The sequence below is a fragment of the Panthera uncia genome, chromosome B1 (assembly GCF_023721935.1).
Source record: "Panthera uncia isolate 11264 chromosome B1, Puncia_PCG_1.0, whole genome shotgun sequence".
NCBI classification, from domain to species: domain Eukaryota; kingdom Metazoa; phylum Chordata; class Mammalia; order Carnivora; family Felidae; genus Panthera; species Panthera uncia.
The window spans coordinates 157,564,120-157,578,540 of record NC_064811.1 but is presented as its reverse complement, the minus strand read 5'-3'; the positions used below and the strand labels follow the sequence as shown (position 1 = coordinate 157,578,540).

Sequence of the window (14,421 nt, the reverse complement as noted above, 5' to 3'; positions counted from 1 at the left end):
TCACTGTCATTTAATTCAGAATATCTTCTAATTTCCATTATTACTTCTTCTTTAATTGATGGATTATTTAGAAGTATGGTACTCAGTTGCTAAATACATGGAGTTTTCCTAATTATCTTATTGATTTCTAATTTAATTCCACCATAATCAGAGAACATAGTCTATGTGATGTCAATCTGGTTTGGGTTTGTTTTTTGGGGGGGGGGGTTGTTGTTAAATGATCCTCTATTAAAATATTTTTCCTTTGTAGTTCTTAAGTAGCTGGGCATTCCACTATACCACTACTGATGTCATCTGTGATGTCATGAGGGTGGCGGCCATCAGCATTGCAGCTCGAAGACTAGGCAGTCCTCAGGATCTCTTTAATGGTTTCAGAGAGTTCTCTAGCTAAAGATTGGTGCCACATCTGTTGGGCAATGTCAACAATCTCATCAAAAGTGGTATTTCTACTGTGCTTGATGTTTTTCTGCTTCTTTCTGTCTCTTGGCAGTTTCTTGAGAGCTTTGATAATCAGGGCAGAGGCAGAAAGTACCACTTCAATCTGGACCTGTCCTGTTCTGAATGGTCAGTTCCAATCACTGGTAACCTTGGTGATATCATCACCAACCTTTCTTGGAGATAGACCCAGGGAGCCGATCTTGGGGGTCAGGGTAGATGTGGCATCGCTTCCCCACTGGTACATCTCACTTATACAACTTTAATCTCATTAGGGTCAAACTTAGGCTTGCATAGTGGAGGCAGCTGGTGTTGGATGAACCTAGATTCCAGACGACCAAAGACAGTTGCAACTTTGCCTCCTCCCAGCCAAAAGCCAAAAAGCTATGATGTCAATCTTTTAAACTTAAGACTTGCTTTATGGCCCAGCTTATGATGTATCCTGGTTAATACAACATGTGCCCTTGAAAAAGAATGTATAATCTATAAATAGCAATTTTTATTCTATAACCAGCAATTCAGTGTAATATTCTACAAATAGCAATTCAAAGTGGTTAAGACTGTTGTTTAAATCTTCAGTGTTGTGCTGAATTTTTTAGTTTCATTTTATCAATTGCTGGGGAGAGGTGATAAAATCACCAACTGTGGAATTGTCTATTTCTCTTTTTAATTTCATCAATTTTGCTTCATATATCTTGAATCTTTGTTATTAGGCATGTATACATTTACAAGTAAAGTCATGGTGAAATGACCATACTTAATCATTGTGAAATGTTTCTTTTTGACTCTAGTAATACTCTTTGTCTTGAATTCTCCTTTTTCTGATATTAATATAGACACTTCAGCTTTCCTATACTTACTGCTCGTATTTACTTTCAACATATCTGTGTCTTAATATAATATAAAATTAAGTGTGTCTCTTGTAGACAACATATAGTTGGATCTTGTTTTCTTCAATATGATTATCTCTGCCTTTTAAGTGGAGTGTTTTAATCCATTAGTATTTAATGTAATTATTGGTATGGTTGAATTTGGAGCTAACATTTAGATTTGTTTTTTATATTTTCCCCCTGGTTTTTGTTTTGTTTTCTTTTGTTCTACTGTTCCTCCATTCCTATTTTTTTATTGTTTTGACTTTTTTTTAAGATTTAATTTTAATTTTCCTATTGGCTTTTTAGCTTTACTTCTTTGCATTATTTTTAGTGCTTGCCCTAGGAATTATAATACACATCCTTAATTTTTTTTTACAAAATGCTTCCAGTAAACATGGCTCCATTTCACACAAATTACAAAAACCTCACAACTGTGTTGATCCATATTCCTTCACCCTATCTCAGCCTTTGTGTTGTAGTTGATATGTAGAAAGAGATTTCCTTTGGTATTTCTTACAGTACATGTTTGCTTATGGTTAATTCTCTTTCATCTGAAAATACCTTTACTTAACCTTGATTTGCTTTTTTTTTTAACAATATAAATGCTGTATTAACAAACACAGATCATCACTGTGGGCCAAGTGGTTGACCCAGACATGCAGGACACAGCCACAAGTTTAGCTCAGCCTCTGAGCCTCTTGCTCTGACTCCAGTAGGGTGAGCATGAATCCCGCTGCCTTTGGAAGGATGTCACTTTCAACTTAAAAATCAGAGACATTGATGCAGCAACTGAAGCCAAGCATAGACTTGAAGAAAGACAAAGAGCAGAAGCCCGGGAAAGGAAAGAGAAGGAAATTCAGTGGGAGACAAGGCTATTTCATGAAGATGGAGAATGTTGGGTCTATGATGAACCATTACTGAAACGTCTTGGTGCTGCAAAGCATTAGGTTGGGAAATGCAATGTTTACACCTGATGACCAGGGCAATAGGCATAATTAAGCAACAATCTTCCTTTGGGAGAACCTATTCACTCCCTTCTTATTGCAGTGGTTCCTATCTCAGGGATACTGGACTTTCTGATGCAGATGAACAATTAAAGCAAGAAAAGCTTCCCGTTTTTTCCCTTTCTGTGGCAGTTACAGTTTTGACTTCAGTCCTGAGAAAAACTTCAGGTTTTGAAAACAAGATGTCTGCTTTTTTCCCCAAACCCCATGCTTTGAAAAGCATTTATAAATCCCAGTCTTAAATCTTGCATACCAGTATGGCTGTTAAGATCTACATTTGTTTCCTAGTTCATATAATTCTGGGATGGATATATATATATATAATTACATACACACATATATAAATATATACCTGATGCCAGAATTTTCATAAATGCTCCAACTACTGTAAATATTCCTGAGTTGTTTTAGAAAATTAGTGCAATGTATTAAAATCAAGTGTTAGGAAATTTCATGGCCTCACCTATAACAACTTTTGTTTTGGAATTGGACTATTAGGAATTGGACTATTGTATCTAATGCTGGACTATATTTAATTATACTCAGTGCTTAAGGCTTCATAAAGTAATTTTTCCAGTTTAAAAAAAAAAAAAAGGGCCTTTCACATCAAAGATGGTGGAGTGGTTCATGTCATCCAATGAACTCCGCACACACCTGCATGCACTGTCCCTGTGAGCTGGTCCTGCCCAGCACTTTGGTGATCCTGGCCAACTTGATGGACTGCACACAGTTTGTGTCCATGAGGGCTGCTTGGCAGCAGTCGCATGGAGAGCTAACCTTGATTCTTGTAGAATATTTTCACTGGAGTGAATTCTGGGTTGTCAGTTTTTCCTTTCTGTACTTTAAAGATACTCTACTCTTGGGGGCGCCAGGGTGGCTCAGTCAGTTAAGCGACCAACTGGCTCAGGTCATGATCTTGCTGTTTCCAAGTTTGAGCCCAGTGTCTGACAGCTCAGAGCCTGGAGCCTGTTTCAGATTCTGTGTCTCCCTCTCTCTCTCTGCCCCACACCCACTCGAGCCCTGTCTCTCTCTCAAAACTAAATAAACATTTAAAAAAATTTAAAGATACTCTACTCTTCCAACTTCCTTGGTTTTTAATGGCAAATATGTCATTTTTCTTTTGCTGCCTTCAAGATTTACTCTTTATCTTTGACTTTTAACAGTTTGACTATTAAAGTCAAATTAATAGACACTATGGACTATTAAGTCCATTAATTTCTAATATTGTATTTTTCAGTACTAAAGTTTCCACTTACAGTTTTTTTTTAAAGAATTTCTCTTTCTCTGCTGAGATGTCTTATCTTTTCATTCATCATGAGAATATTTTCTTTTACTTCATTGAGAATAATTATAATTGCCATTTTTAAATCCTTTTGTTCTACTTCCAATATCTGGGTCATCTCATCTTGGGGTCATTTTCAGATTTTCTTTCCTCTCAAGAATGTGTTCCACATTCATGACTTTTTGTATGTCAGATAAATTTGGGTTGTATCCTGGTCATTTTAAATGCTTATGGAATGTTATGGAAAATCTTGATTCTGGTTTTTTTTTTCCTTTGATAATAACCACTAACTCTGTTTCTTGGGTGGCAGGTCCTGTGTCTATTCAAGTATTTTTTTTTTATCTAACTGAATCGCTATCAGTCTGTTCTGTAAATGTATGGTTTGAAGAGCCATTAAGAGGTATGGGTTGTCAGAATTTGGGATTCTCTTTTTGGCTCTTTTCCTTCCATTATTCCTCCACTCTCTTCAGCAGCCACAATTTCTCTGGTTTCAATTTCCTGGTTTCTCACCCCAGAAAAATTCCAGCATTTCCACAAGTACCCTACCACCTCCAGCATCACATCACTGCACTTGGCCCCAGGGAAAAAGCCACAAAAATGAGAAATTACTTTGGAAAAACTCCCCTCCTCTGAGAATGTATTTCCCTGAAGAGTCTGTCTGCTTCTGTTGACTCTCTATTGCCTCACATAGCAGCCTTTTTTTTTTTTTCTTTTTGCTACTTGTCCAGATTTTTAGTTGATTTTTATAGAAGACTCAGTCTGGTAAGATCTTACTCTGTCTTACTAGAAGCAGAAACTCCGAGATATTTTAAGGAACAAATATCATGTTACTCCTTTGCTAAAATCTCATAAACATCTTATCATTGCTCTTACAGCAAAATCCGAAGTATTTAGTGTGCCCTTCAGTTAGTCTCCAGAGCAAAAATTCCCAAGTGGAATTTTAATGACAGTTTAATAAAGAGACTGTTTACAAAAGTTACAGGAACAAAAAGGGAGATTGAGGCACTCAAGACTAGCAAAAGTAGGAAGGCATTGTGATTGCTAGGTTTTAATGGGCAGAGTGAACAAAGGGTGTTACTAAAATCAATAAAATTGGGGCTGTGGAAGTGGGGCCACCCAACAGGAATTATTGTTATAAGCTACTGCCAGAACCTTAGCACCCAAGCAGGGAGAGAGTAGGAGAAGAAATGTCATGCCTCCTTTCCCCTATGTTCTCTGATCTCCTACTCATGCTTCCATTGCCCAGACCCAACTGGAAGTCAGCCAGGTAGCCCAGTGATGCAGTTTTTAGTGTTTAGCCTCTGGGTCTGCAGAGCAGGGCAGGGAAGGACCTGCTCTAGCCCATGCTTACCAGTGTTCTTCCCTCCAACACACCGGTACTAGACATCTTTCAATTCCTCAAATAACTCTCTTCCACCCTTTGTCACATGATGTTCCCTCTATGAATGTTCTTCCCCCTCCCTCTCTTTGTCAACTTCACTGCTGTTCAGCCTCCTGTTGTCAGCTTGCGCCTAAATCCCTCAGGGAGCTCTTTTTATGACGCCCCAGACTACATAATGACTCCTTTTTATATATTCCTAAAGCTCCCTGTACTTCTCTTACAACACCATGCTCATTAGTGACTAATTAGTAATGTGTTATAATTTAATTATTTCTCTAACATCTGCCTTCCTTAAGAAACTGTGGGCTCAAGGAGAGCAGGAGTGATTTCTATTTTGCTCACCAATCTATCTGCAGTGCTTGTACAGGTTCTAGCACATGTAGTCCTCAATCAGCATATGTGGATTGAGTAACAACATGTCTGTCTTTTGCTGGAATATGAGTGAGCTGACTGTGTACTATTAATTTCTGAATCCCTTTCTCCTAGCACAGTGCCTACCATAAAATATGTCCTCAATAAATGTGATTATATATATTCATAAATAAATAAAACCATTTATATTTTAAACCTATACCACACTTAAAGTAATGAGTTCTAATAATTGAATGCTTACTGTGGAAGCAGCCCTATGCTTAATTTCTCCTTAAATTGCCGCTTTAAAGCTTTGGAGGCTGTCTTCCTGGTCCCCAGTTTTATGATTTTCAGATTTCATAACCACACCTATGTCTACCTCTCTACCATGTTTTTGCAGAATGTATTTCTCCTACCTCACACACACTTGACTTTCCAGCTAAAAAGAGCCTCATCTCTGTAACCTCTTTACACTTGGTCAGACCTCAGCCCCTAGAATACTTTATTCCTTTCTTTTAGAATTTCTCAATGTCTCATGTATTATTGATCAGTGAAGATTAGAAATGCCCATAGCACTGGGTTCTTGCTTCAGAGAAGGTGGGACTTTCTCTTTCTTTCCAGTCTTTGTCATGTTGAGTTAGTCAATCAAGTCCTTGGAGAGTCAGTTTCTTCATCTATAAAATAGAAGCAATATCTTGTGTGTCGATTATGCATTGTTGAGTACAAACCACCCAAAAGCTTTAGTGGCTTAAAACAACCATTTTATTTGCTCATGATTCTGTGAGTCAGCCATTGGGTTGGGTTCAGTTGATGGTTCTTCTACTGTTCTTCCTGGGGTCACTCATGCACCTGCCATCAGCTGGCAGATTAGCTGGGGGCTGATTGGTGGAGGACCCTCGACTGGGACAACCTGTCTCTGTGCTATGAAGTCTCATCCTCCATAGACAGGTCCTGGCTTCTTCACATGATAGTGTAAGAGTTCCCAGCAACAAGAGTAGGCAAAACCCTAATGCATAAGCACTTTTCAAGCTTACGTTTGCATCACATTTACTAATATCCCATTGGCCAAAGCAAGTCATAAGGCCAAGCCCAGAATCATTGTCACAGGGGCTACACAAAGACATAGATACAGGAAGAATGACTCACTGGGGATGATTACTGTAATGATCTACCACACTTGTTTACTTCAGAGAGCTAAGGATCAAATGAGATAGATGATACTGGCACACCACAATCTACAGTGAAAGTTATTAGTTTATCAATGTATGTAATTCCATCATTTTAATTTTATTTGTTGTATCTGGGGGCCTTTTGATGTCCCCTATGAAATTCAAGCCCCTTTGGAATGATGTTAAGGATTAAATTGTATTCCCTCAAAAGGCATTTTGAAGTTCTAACCCCCCAGTACCTCAGAATGGGGCCTTATTTGGAATAAGGTCATTGAGGATGTAATTAGTTAAGATAAGATCACATTGGAGTAAAGTATGCCCTTATAAAGTGTCCTTATGAGAGGATGGGCATGTAAAGACACAGAAATAAATACACAGGGAGAATACCAGGTAAAGCCAAAGTAGAGATTAGAGGGTTTGGGGAGGGGGGTTCGTTTTGTTTTGTTTTTAGAAAGCAGGGAGGGGCAGAATGAGGGAGAGAGAGACTTTCAAGCAGGCTCCTTGCCCAGCACAGAGTCCAACTCATAGGGCTCAGTCTCATGACTGTGGGATCACGACCTGAGCCAAAATCAAGAGTCAGATGCTTAACCGACTAAGCCACTCTGGTGCCCTGAGATTAGAGGTATGATTCCACAAGCCAAAGAACATCTGGGGCTACCAGAAGCTGGAAGAGGCAGGAAATAATCCTCCCCATAGATGGTTCAGAGGGAGCACGGCCCCCTCATCACCTTGATTTTGGACTTCTAGCCTCCAGAACTGTAAGAGAAAAACATTTCTACATTTTTAAGCCACCCAGTTTTTGGTACTTTGTTACTGCTGCCCTAGGAGACTAATACAAGTGGCAAATATCTTTAACCCCCATCAGCTTCATCTAAAGAGGCATGAGATAGAATGTACCAAGAGTCTCTGAGAGTCAACGGTACAGGTCATACAAGCCATTCATCATCTGCTGTACTTGAACAAGTCACTAAGCCTCTCTGAGCCTTTGTTTCCATATGAATTTTCAAATGAATGTTCAGTCAGAGGATACCTATAGATCCATGTTTGCAAAAGTATGATATGAGTGTACATGGTAAGGTACTGGGGATAATCTTACATGGGTTCCAGGGGAAACATTTTTTAATTTTAATGGTTAATATTCATCGTGGTTATCTTGAATGAATGGCAAGTAAGGCCAGTTTTCCATTTATGTTGGTAATACAAAAACATGCAAGATTTTTAAAGTCTCAATTTAAATAAAGCTGTGAGTAAATAATAGAACAGTTGGCATATGGATATGTCAAAAACTGTGAAAGTGGTGTGTGAAAGACTGACATTTGGTAAAATACTGAATTATATACTCTCAAAAGATCCTTCCAGATGGAACATGCTAGGATTTTGTGGGTCCATAAAGATGCCCACTAGAGTAGAATATAGATGAGACTCTAGAGGAAGATAGGTGGGCAGTTAATAGGAAGATGAGAGAGGTGTGAGCAGTTCTGAAGGAACCCAAGAGGAGCAGTGAGCCCCTTGGTGCTGTTGGGAAGCATCTTCTGATTCAGGACCTGTTTGCTCCATATCCGTCATATATCCATACCCCAAAGCCACCATCTCACTAGGTGTCTTTGCCAGGATATCTGACCGTTTCTAAGTTTCCGTGACTGGAAGTCCCAGGTCCTGAGATGCAAACCACCTCTTCACTCAAGAAGCAAATTGTAACAACTATCAAGTTGAGAATCTGGAGACTCTTACAGTTGGACTTGGCTCTGTGCTGTGTTCTAGTTTTCTACTCAGGTATAACATGGAATCACATTTACAGTAAGTGGCTGCTGGTGGCTGAAGAAAGGGCAAGGAGCATAAAGAGGCACAAGTCATCACCTCAAAGATGATCCCTAGTGCTGGAAGAGACCTGGGAAGTCATCTAGCCTCTGCTATAACCCCACTGGATGTCACCAAACTCCTGCTGAACACAATCATTGACAAAGTATCCCTTCGGTTGTCAAATGGCCCTTAGGGTTACAAGGGTTCTTGTCTGTGATAAGCTGCAGTCTCCCTAGTGGATCTTTGAGTGGGAAGGACCCTCAAGCAATTATCTTGTTAGTCCAGAGAAGGTGTTATTATACACATTTTTGACAGGAGACAATGGAGACCCAGAGAGGTTAATGGCAGAGAGGAGGCTCCCCTTTTCCAGTTTAGTAATTTCCCATTATGCCACAGTGTTTCATGTACATTCTGATTGACTTCTTAGAGCTGACTGGACCAAAAAGCCATCAGTCCCACTGTCCTATCAACACAGGCATCTCTCCTACAGCATGTTTGATATGTGATCATATTTATTACCTTTCCAGCAACCACTGTGCTGGCTTTACCATCCTCTACCAATCCTAGGAGAAACTCCAAAGCCTACTTTTAAATACACCTGTCTCATTTCTGTTCCATTATTGGCACTGACTTGGTTTGGGGATTATTACCTATTGGTCCTTGGTCTGCATTTAGTATCGCCACACAATAAGCTCTTCTTCCAGCCAGCAACTCTCCACATACTTGAAAAGATCCCTCTCATTGTCATAGAAATCTTTTCTTCTGTAGATTAAACATTACCAGGTCCCCTAACTGCTCCCCAAGGACATAGTTCCCAAGTCTCTGAACACTTTTGCTGGGTCTTCTAGAGTGTTCTAGTATGTGGTGCTCAGAACTGATACAATAGCATAACCTGGTTGTAATATCACCACCATTATCTGGCCACTATACTTCTTGTTAATGCAACATCAACTTTTTGAGCAGCCACAGGCCACTCAAGACTCTTGGTGAACTTGCAGTCAACTAGATTCCTTAATTATGTACTATGGTCAAACTATAGTTTGAGAGGTCAGGTGTCTGTCTGAACATACTTCTGTAGCATTCCTATCTCCTTTTATGCTTAGTTTTTTCTCTATAGCATTTATCAACATTTGACATACTATTTATTTTTTTAATACGAAATTTATTGCCAAGTTGGTTTTCATACAACACCCAGTGCTCATCCCAACAGGTGCCCTCAATACCCATCACCCACCCTCCCCTCCCTGCCACGCCCCATCAACCCTCAGTTTGTTCTCAGTTTTTAAGAGTCTCTTATGTTTTGGCTCCCTCCCTCTCTAACCTTTTTTTTTCTTCCCCTCCCCCATGGTCTTCTGTTAAGTTTCTCAGGATCCACATAAGAGTGAAAACATATGGTATCTGTCTCCAGTTCCATCCACGTTGCTACAAAAGGCCATATTTCATTCTTTCTCATTGCCACGTAGTATTCCATTGTGTATATAAACCACAATTTCTTTATCCATTCATAAGTTGATGGACATTTAGGCTCTTTCCATAATTTGGCTATTGTTGAAAGTGCTGCTATAAACATTGGGGTACAAGTGCCCCTATGCATCAGCACTCCTGTATCCCTTGGGTAAATTCCCAGCAGTGCTATTCCTGGGTCATAGGGTAGATCTATTTTTAATTTTCTGAGGAACCTCCACACTGTTTTCCAGAGAGGCTGCACCAGTTTGCGTTCCCACCAACAGTGCAAGAGGGTTCCCATTTCTCCACATCCTTGCCAGCACCTATAGTATCCTGATTTGTTCATTTTGGCCACTCTGACTGGCGTGAGGTGGTATCTGAGTGTGGTTTTGATTTGTATTTCCCTGATGAGGAGCGACATTGAGCATCTTTTCATGTGCCTGTTGGTCATCTGGATGTCTTCTTTTTTTTTTTTTAATTTTTTTAATGTTTATTTATTTTTGAGACAGAGAGAGATACAGCATGAACAGGGAAGGGGCAGAGAGAGAGGGAGACACAGAATGTGAAGCAGGCTCCAGGTTCTGAGCTGTCAGCACAGAGCCCGACGCGGGGCTCGAACTCACGAACTGTGAGATCATGACCTGAGCCGAAGTTGGATGCTTAACCGACTGAGCCACCCAGGCGCCCCAGTCATCTGGATGTCTTCTTTAGAGAAGTGTCTATTCATGTTTTCTGCCCATTTCTTCACTGGATTATTTGTTTTTCGGGTGTGGAGTTTGGTGAGCTCTTTATAGATTTTGGATACTAGCCCTTTGACATACTATTTATTGCAGTTACTTATAAAATGGATATGTTTTAACCTAAGTCTCAGATATTCATGGGGATTACTTGTTCACCTCTTCAGGTCTTTAATTAAATATTATCTCCTTGGTGAGGTCTTTTGGACAAACCCAAGGAGGTCAGGTGTCTGCCTGAACATACTTCTGTAGCATTCCTATCTCCTTTTATGCTTAGTTTTTTCTCTGTGGCATTTATCAACATTTGACATACTATTTATTGCAGTTATTCTTTGGTAAATCTGTTTTCTCACATTAAAATGTAAGCTCCATGAAAAAGTGCTTTTTATCTATTTGTCCATTACTACCACCCCAGTAGAGATGATAGTTCCTGGCACACAGTAAGCACGCAATAAATATTGATTGTATCAGTAAGTGAATAAAATTCATATGGATTTTATTTATATAGATTTATATGGATTAGGCATAATGAATACCATAGGCCAGGTGACTTAAACAACAGACATTTATTTTTCACAGTTCCAAAAGCTCAAAAGTCAAAGATCAAGAGCCAGCAGTGTTCAGCTTCTGGTGAGAGCTCTCCTCCTGCAGACAGCTACTTTCTCATTGTCTCCTCATGCCATGACCTTTACCCTTTACTTGGTGTGTGTGTGTGTGTGTGTGTGTGTGTGTGTGTATCTCTTTCTCTCCCTCCCTCCCTCCCTCCATCCTTATAAAGGCCACTAATACTATCAGAGTAGAACCCTACTTTATGACCTCACTTAAACTTAATTACCTCCCCAAAACCCTATCTCCAAAGATAGTCACATTGGTGGTTGGGGCTTCAACATGAATTTTGGATGGACATGATTCAGTTCACAGCAGTAAGTTATTAGCGATAACCTACTCAAAACATTTATACAGATAAGGAAACTGTGGCCCTAAAATTTTGAGGCAACATCTTGCCCACTCACTTCCTGATCAGCCCTCACATAAGGGCTGCCAATGCCACCTTGGAACTGAAGTGAGCCCCACCCAAAAAGCACACATACATCGAGGACCTCAATTCTTCCTGCTGGAGCCTCATCTCCAAATTTCAGGACCAAAGACCCTCTTTCCAATTTACCCTGGAAAATGGCCACGGTGGCCATATGCTGGAAGAACTTGCCATCTTTCCAAGAACCTATCAATTCTGTACTTACTGAGCCCATCCCAGTATGCAACCCAGCTGTGCTCTCTAAGTGATGACAACAAGCTGGTAAGACGGAGCTAATTTTTATGAAACTATTAGAGAAAAAATTAAGTGCTAACAGCGTGTGTGGGACTAACTCCAGGATGTCAAGAGTTCCAAGAAGTGAGGAATCAGTGAGTGAGAGAAGGCTTCATGGAAGTCATGGGACTCCAGCAGGCCTAGAAGTATCCATGGGACCTAGACCAGCAGAGGGGAGGAAGGAGTCACTGCCAGTGGTGGTAAGGGTGGGGTGCTGACAGTACGTTGGGAACAGAGGACTGAATGGGGTCAATCACAGGGATGGAATTGGGATGGTGATGAGGGCCTGGCATTGGTGCTGAGAATGGGTAAGAGAAGCACTAGGAGATCCTCTTTTGCCAGTTAAATTACTTTGTTCTTTCCTCCCTCTCCCCCAGCCCCCAATAGTCAAGGCAGAAAGGCCCAGAGCTCCCCTAACAGGAGGCTTCCTAAGAACATTGATCGGGGCAGACTTTTTGTTTTTCTATTGGAACAGGCAGCTCCTCGGATTTCCTTACTGTCCTTCTTATCCAGATTTTTCCTCCACCAGCAGCCAGTTTGGGGGGGTAGGGAGCTCCAGCTTATTAACTTGAGCAGAGCCCAAGTTCCTTGGGGTCTGAGGTGCAGTGGGGTAAAGGGTTTGGCCAGCAGGTCTTTCCTTCTTGGATTTGACAAGAAATGGGCAGGTCATAGGCAGCTGTGCTGAGTATTTATGTTACGCAAAAGGCCGAGTCAGCCCTCCTTCCTGCCAAGGTCAGCAAGCCACATTCCCTGCGGTTTGGGTGTGTGGGTGTCTTCTGGACCAGCAGAAAAGCCGGCCAGGAGCCCAGACCTTCACTTGTGCAGACCCACTGAAGCTGGGGAGCTTCTGTTCCCAAAAGGCAGCACCAGGTACCCCTTGGATCTCCTCTTTCACCCCGCACCTTCCACCCTCTTTTCACCAAGCATTTCTGTTCACCAACGAACGGGACTCAGGGGAGGTCATGGAAATGGGGACCCAGGCATGGGCTCAGTTAGGGTGGTGGGGGATTGTGAAGATGACAGAAGGCCCCAGACTGATGACAGTCAGATTTGCTGACAAAACTTCAGTCAAAGCTCTGGGGGGATGTTGCCTCCCTGCGCCCCACCATGACCATCATCGGCCACATATGCACACATTCTCATTTTATCCTGCTGAGGTCAGACTGAAACGGACATCACTGGAAGGCAGAAATGAGCAGCAACAGGACAGTCTGAGTGCTGACTTCGGCAAAGGAGCCGGGTTACTCCAGCTGTTCCCTTTAGGAACAAGCAGAACTAGAGAAGTTTGGGAATCAAGGATTTCTAATGTGCAGATAAACCCCCCATTTTATTTAAAATGTGCAAGGCAGCTATTTCCTTGTCCCTTGGGCTTCCTTTCTGCCTCCACAAATCCTACCAATCCCTCAGGATTCAGCTCCAGGCCCAGCTGCTCTGGAAAGCCCTCCACTCCTCATCCATCTCTCATGCGCCGGGGACCTTGATGCAGATTCATGGTCCACCTGGTGCTCAGTTGGATCCTTCTAAATGAGCCCCCACCCATGGGCCTCTTGGAGAAGACTGGATGGGAGGATTCTACCACCCTGAATTTCCCCGGATCCCCGAATACCTAAACCAATCTGACCCACTGTGAAGAAAAGAGATGGACATAACAAATACATGAGTGGCAAGGATAGCAAGAAGGGCAGTGAGAGAAGGACCAGAATGATCTGAGAGGCCATCAAATGTTTTTCTCTAAAGATCTGTTAGAATCAAAGCTCAGCGCCCACCCCAAGGGCCAGCTTGGGACTCCCGCCCTCTGCAGCCCACGGTGAAGGCAAGCCAGGAATCCCTGAGCTGGGTATCCCTGCAGGTGGCATTCAAGAGTGTGACCAGCAGGACGGTGAGAGGGGGCCTGGAAGGCAGAGTCTGGTGCCGAGCTCTTTGTAAGTGAGACCCAGGAGCCCCAGTTTAATTAGAATTCCTGCCTAGGATGAAGGCTGACGGCTGCCAGCCCAGGCCTTGAGCCATTGGTCACGGCCCATAAAGGCCACACACGAGTCGTGGAGTCAGGGCGGGGCCTGCTTCCCCTCTGGGGGGAGCTTAAGAAGTCTCTGTGATCCCCACCTGCAACTCGGGGCTCCCCAGGACTCCATCAAAAGGCTCTTCTCTGTGGACCGCATGTGTAACGACACCTGGATCTCCATAGTCCACTCAGTGGGATCTCTGTTCTCTCCCCACACCTTCCAAGAGCCATTCCTGTTGCCAGCTTGCCCCCACCCCTGCCTTTGATCCCAGCTGCAGGGACTGCCATGCAAAGCCCCACGTGTCCAGGACAGCTTCAGGGTTGGCTGGAAGACCAAGCCAACCTGCTCCATGAGGGTTAGTAGTTTGAGAAGATTGACACAGATGCACACTTTTTAAACTGTGAAATATGCTATAAACTTCATACCAGGTTTTCTAATGATGGACTTGGTGGTGGCCAACGGCTGCTCTGTAGTGCTCCCTGGGGGCTCGGGCGGAGCCCATGCACGCAAACCTGAAGCCAGGAGGAGGGCGAGGCTGAGGTTCTGTGCAGCTCCAACCTCTTGGAGGCTGTGCCCACCAAGTGAGGAAGCACTTGCCTGCCCTCCAGTCTGCAGAGTGTGACCCTGAGGCA

At 42.3% G+C, this 14,421-nt stretch overlaps 2 pseudogenes; both read right to left on the bottom strand.

The window, feature by feature from the left end:
* Positions 1 to 253: 253 nt before the first annotated feature.
* Positions 254 to 1,831, bottom strand: LOC125922482 (60S ribosomal protein L12-like; annotated as a pseudogene).
* Positions 1,832 to 1,984: 153 nt separating this feature from the next.
* On the bottom strand, positions 1,985 to 3,052 carry LOC125922481 (40S ribosomal protein S28-like; annotated as a pseudogene).
* Between the last annotated feature and the right edge of the window lie 11,369 nt (positions 3,053 to 14,421).